This window comes from Papaver somniferum, chromosome 9 (genome assembly GCF_003573695.1).
Source record: "Papaver somniferum cultivar HN1 chromosome 9, ASM357369v1, whole genome shotgun sequence".
Taxonomy (NCBI): Eukaryota; Viridiplantae; Streptophyta; class Magnoliopsida; order Ranunculales; family Papaveraceae; genus Papaver; species Papaver somniferum.
In genome coordinates, this window is record NC_039366.1 from 168,603,032 (window position 1) to 168,608,810 (window position 5,779).

The following is a 5,779-nucleotide window of genomic DNA, read 5'->3' on the forward strand; positions in this document are numbered from 1 at the left end:
TCTAAGAATGTTTCAATGATTGGAGTGAGATTTTAGATTACATAACCAATGGATTCCTTGAACCGAAGTTTTCGAACTTTGTTGATCAAGAGAACCGGAAGTATGGCAAGTGCCAAGTCCGCGAACTGCCGAAGTTCTCAAACCCGAAATTTTTTGCTGGAGTTGACAAACTACTTGCGTGAGCCCAGTCCGCGAACCAAGTCCGCGAACCGGCGTAATTATCGAACCCGAGATTTTCTGCTGGAGTTTGTAAATTCTATCCGGTGTCTTAAGTCCGCGAACCTAGTCTGCGAACTTGAGAAGGTTATATATCTAAAGATGATTTCTGAACTTAATCTCAAAATACTAAGGAATTCATTTGAAAACCGTGGATATTAAAGTTCATCAACTGATTCGAGTGAATCAAATCATCTTTGCTTCAATTGTGTCTTGTGTAGTTACATAATATTTCCTTGCAATTGAACAACTCTCTTAACTAGTTCATTTGAGTCAATTGAACTAGTTATGGTGAAGAAGAACATGGTTGGTATGAACTCATATGGTTAACCTCTTTGGGTAGACTATTGTTGAACCAACAATGTACACGTTTGGGTGCGGTTAACAAACCTAGAAGCGTACAGTCATTTGTGTGTGACAAGCTAAGTTTTCGATCTAACGGTTGAGAAATATTAGCTTGAATCTAAATCAGGTTTTCATCTAACGGTGAATATTGATTGCTTTGTAACCAAGGCAAAACCCTGATTTGAAAGGATATATAAAGGAGACATCTAATATTGTGCAAAACTAATCCCCACACCTTACGTGTGATACTAGTTTGTGTGCTAGAGTCGTTTCTCCTTTAACCTTTGGTTTTCTTCTTCTAAAACCAGGTTAACGACTTAAATACTTCATTGGGATTGTGAAGCCAGACCGATACTACTTTTATCTTAGTTGTGTGATCTGATCTTGCATCTTCTATCGTAACAGTACAATCATATTGATTGGCTTGAGATCGCGAGAGTTCTCCGATAGGAAATATATAAAAAGTAATCACAAACACCTTTGTCTCATCGTTTGTGATTCCACGACATCTTGTTTCGCTACCATACGATTAAAATTGTTGTGAGGTGATTGATTAATCTAGGCTGTTCTTCGGGAATATAAGACCGGATTATCAATTGGTTAATGTTCACTTTGATTATTATTAAAAGACGGAACAAAAACTTTTAGGGTTTTTCTGTGGGAGACAGATTGATCTTTTGATAGACTTGTCTGTGTGAGACAAATTTGTTTATTGTTAAAGCCTGCGATTTTAAGTCGTAGCAACTCTTAGTTGTGGGTGAGATCAGTTAAGGGAATCAAGTGCGCAGTATCCTGCTGGGATCAGAGGCGTAGGGAGTACAACTGTACCTTGGATCAGTGGGAGACGGATTGGGGTTCAACTATAGTCCAGTCCGAAGTTAGCTTGGAGTAGGCTAGTGTCTGTAGCTGCTTAATACAGTGTGTATTCAATCTGGACTAGGTCCTGAGGTTTTTCTGCATTTGCGGTTTCCTCGTTAACAAAATTTTGGTGTCTGTGTTATTTTTATTTCCGCATTATATTTGTTTATATAATTGAAATAATACAGGTTGTGTGTTTGAATCAATCAATTGGAAATTCGACCTTTGGTTGTTGATTGATATTGATTGATCCTTGGACATTGGTCTTTGATACCGTCCAAGTTATTCCTTGTGTTTGATTATAGACTCGTTGATTTCTATTAGCTTGAGTGAATCAAAACAAGAGAGAGATATTAACTCCTTGAGATACTTTTACCTAGATTGAGTCTGACTGTCTAGTTGATTCTCTAGAAAGTGTTTCGGAGTTAGTCCATACAGATTGCTAAGCGAATTATTGAGTGGTGTTGTTAGACCCCCACTTTTTCAACAAGATAACCCCTATAATATTCCACAACCGCACTCCCCACAAATATATGGAAATTAAGCGCAAGTTCAAAAAGAACTCTCCCCCATAAAATGTCATTCCCGAAAGAACAACAAGAGCGACCTTACTTTTTACGAGAAAAGAAGGATTTCTTTGGACACCAAAAATCACAAAGGAAATGATTTTGTATCCAAAAATCTCAAATAAACTAACCACAAGAAAACCCATGACTAATTTAATCGGAATACTCAACCAAATTAACCACAAAAGAATTCATGATTAATCTAGTTGGAAATGCTCACATAAGAGAACTTACGGAGTCACACAGTATTTACATAAATTATGGATCAGGGAATATCAATACTGCGGAATAGACAAAGATTCATTCTATTTTTATCACTATTTGTATAACGATATATAATAGACATAATCTTTGTAAACAAAAATTCATCCTATCTTCCATCAACTATTTGCATAATGACAAAATAGGTTCAATTTTTGTTTGTCAAAAGTTCATAAATCTTTTATTAATACATGCATATCGACATATGAAAGAGATAACTTTTGACAAGGTACGGGACAATCATAGTTCATGGATGCAAACATACATATCCCATAACAAATTGCAATATATAAAACCATAAAGATTAATACTGCAAAATTCATCTTCCAAACAAACTTTAGAATTTAAATAAATAAATCTAAAAACATTGAAGATGAAAAACGTTGGACATAGTTATGTGTAATCACAATAATGGCTATTCCAAACTCTAGTTATTCTTCCTAAAAACACAAGAATAAAATTCTCATAAGAAGATTTCCTAGACATTAAGACCTTTGAAAAACTCTTTGTCGTCCCCGAACTCCTTGTCGTCAACAGCCATCGGAACATATGGTTCATGGAGAAAGGAGTCAATACCAATAAGGGTTATTTTGTTTTTGGTACTCAGGTTTTGTCCAACTTTTGAGTTTGATTTAACAATTGTCCAGCTTGGCATTTGGTACTTGGAAAAGACGTTGACCAGCATTAACTCAGTTATATTTTGACTTCTGTTAAGGAATTAATAAATAATTTTTAAAAGGGAAATGTAAGAAATGATCCTACAATTAAGACTCGATCTATAAAAGCATCACACTGCTACAAACCATTTACAAAATGGTCATAAAACCGTTTGGGTCAGAGTTTAGTCGGACTGGGTCCACCACTCAGAGTTAAATGATTCTGTAAGTACGTATTTATCCTCGAACTTGGGTTAACTGACGAGATGAAATCTAACAATACCTGGTTCGCCTCTTCCATCTCTTAAACTTATTTTCACCGCCGCACTTCTTTCTCTTTCACTCTTATTAACCTTATTATTTTCTATGCAACTGGTTGAAGATGGAGATTTAGTGTTTTTATGAAGATGAACAGTTAGAGATGATGTTGTTATAAGTATTTGTTTCTGTATTCTGAAAAGCGTAAAGGGCAAGCTGGTTGTTAAACTGATGATTGAGACGCAAAAAATCGCATACAATTTCAACAGGTAATGTTCATTCACCCTTTCTAGCAGTTCGAATCGCTTTTAATTTGGTTTTTAGTTTGGGTATTTTTTCAGAAACCGTAATTAGAATTTGGAGATTTATTGGAAACCCTAATTTCAGTATTTAAATCTCCAATGAAATGTAATTGCATGATACTGATAGTTTTGGTTTGTGTAAAATGGTGTCGAGCATGATAGTCAGGTCTTCTGTTAATGTTTTTTTTTTTTTTTTGATACATGAACCTCATGATTTACAGTGTTAAAACTTAAAATGGTTTTTCCCCATAATTGAGTATTAAATCCTTTCATTTTGATCCATGATTTTGCATATGTTTGTTTGTGTTTTAAATAATGCCTTGCTCTTATATATGTGTGTGTGTAGATGGTTAGGAATTGAGTGATTTCTCAATTAAAACTCTGAATTTTCCATGGAGCTAGCATGTATGATAGAATGTCTCACCGAACATTTATAATCACAGCGCGGACAGCCCTTTTAGAGGCTAGTTTCGGTGTGTATTGGTGGGGTTTTATCTAATGGTTTCTTTTCGAGAAATGTTTGTTGTGGTGTCCTCTATAACTTCTCCAAAGGGCATGTCGTTTGAATCTGTAGTTTAGAAGTTACAGCCTAAAATGCACAGGCAGTCGCAACTGATTTCCTTGAAGGACAGCAGGTGGCAGAGTTTTGTTGATTAGTTTTGGAGTAGTTAAACTCTGAACTAGTCCTGAGAGTCTTCTAAGGAGTTGTAGAGGGACATCTCTAGTTTCCAACTAGATATAATTTGCTTATTTTCATTGAAAAATGAAGCTTGTCGAGAATTTTTAATATATGCAGTCAAAGCTGAAAATCCTAAAATGGCAGGTTGTGTCATGGTCTGTTGGTGACTGTTTAAGCGACCATTTGAGTTATTTATCTGTCTATAGTTTTTATGTGATATAATGCATGGTGTGGTTTGTAGTGAGATGATTTATGCTTTCATTCGAACTTTGTTGAAGTCTATAAGAATTGTTGAATGTAGGTAGTCAAGAACACGACTTGAATTAAGCTTACCGTATTGCCCATTTAGTTGATGATGAATTGATGACTTAACTTATATGGTATGGATGTATGAAATCTGTAGCTTCTAGCTTACACTTATAGTGGTCTATATGTTGATTGTGACTACTTGTCAGATAGGTGGTTCTATGAATTCACTTGACATAAAAATGTTTTGAGTGTTAAAGTAAGGATTCGATTGTTAATTGCTTGATTATAACAAGACTGGAAGGTATGATTTGTGGGTTTATACAAGACTGTATGCAGAACCTCTTTCGTTGTGCCATGATGATTACTAGTGCTTAAATATAGTTTGTTTCCGGGGAATATGCTCTATGATGGTTGTCGTGTGGAAATGTATTCTAGAATGATTAGTTTCATTTGAAGAATAGTTGTCCTCGGAAAGATGGTATTTATATAGCCAGTTAGTTTGAAAAACCCTCAAGTGCTACTGTATGCGAGTGAGTACTCTAGTCTTCGGGTTTATTAGTGAGTTGTATCACTCCATTTCGTTTTACTGTTATTGCTGATGGTGGTGACGGAAAGTTATATGGGTTGATGATGGTTAAAATAGCATCTGCTTGTAAGATTTTTGGTTTTTTTTCCTTCTGTTTGCTGATTTAATGTGATGGTTTTGAAGATGTTGATAGAGGTGGTACTGGACCTCCGCTGCTATGGTAGTTTTGGAGATGTTGATGGAGGTGGTAATGGACTGCCGCTGCTTTGCTGGTTTTGAAGATGGGGTGGGAATTGCTGTTGCTGTACTGGTCCGCATTCAGCACATGACTGACAATGGCTCCTAAAGGCTCACCATTCCACATCCAGGGGTCTAAATGGTGCCCATCTATCTGATTAACTATGGTTTAAGTTACTTGGGTTATAAGTGAAGGGTATATAAGTAAAAAAATTGGGACCGTTTTTTTCAAAACTGTTAGATCGGATGGTAGATGACCATTTTGTAAATCAAATTCAAAAGTGTGATCATTTTGTAAACCAAATTACAAAAGTATGACTAATTTGTAATTGGCCTTTTTTAAAAAAATTGGAAAAATGGTAATTATTACAAGAGTTTACTATCATAGCCTTCACTTTCCTAATATTTCCATTAGATCCAACCGATTTGATAAACCTATTTCCTAACTCTTTCTTTTCTTCTCTTCTCTTATTCCGCTTCCCACTGATAAAACTCCCATGGATGAAAGATTAAACCCTTCACTAAAATCGTGAACCAAGTTATTGAAATTGTTAAGAATCTTAAATCTTCCATAAAGCTCAAAGGAAAAACTAACATGGAAGATCTTCATGGGGTAAAGAGGAGAC

At 35.5% G+C, this 5,779-nt stretch overlaps 1 long non-coding RNA gene across 1 annotated transcript; it reads left to right on the forward strand.

Annotated features, from left to right (window-relative positions):
* Positions 1 to 3,165: 3,165 nt before the first annotated feature.
* Positions 3,166 to 5,547, forward strand: LOC113313317. Its single transcript, XR_003341789.1, has 2 exons — positions 3,166 to 3,429; positions 5,100 to 5,547. It is a non-coding gene; the product is annotated as an uncharacterized LOC113313317 (long non-coding RNA).
* Positions 5,548 to 5,779: the final 232 nt, after the last annotated feature.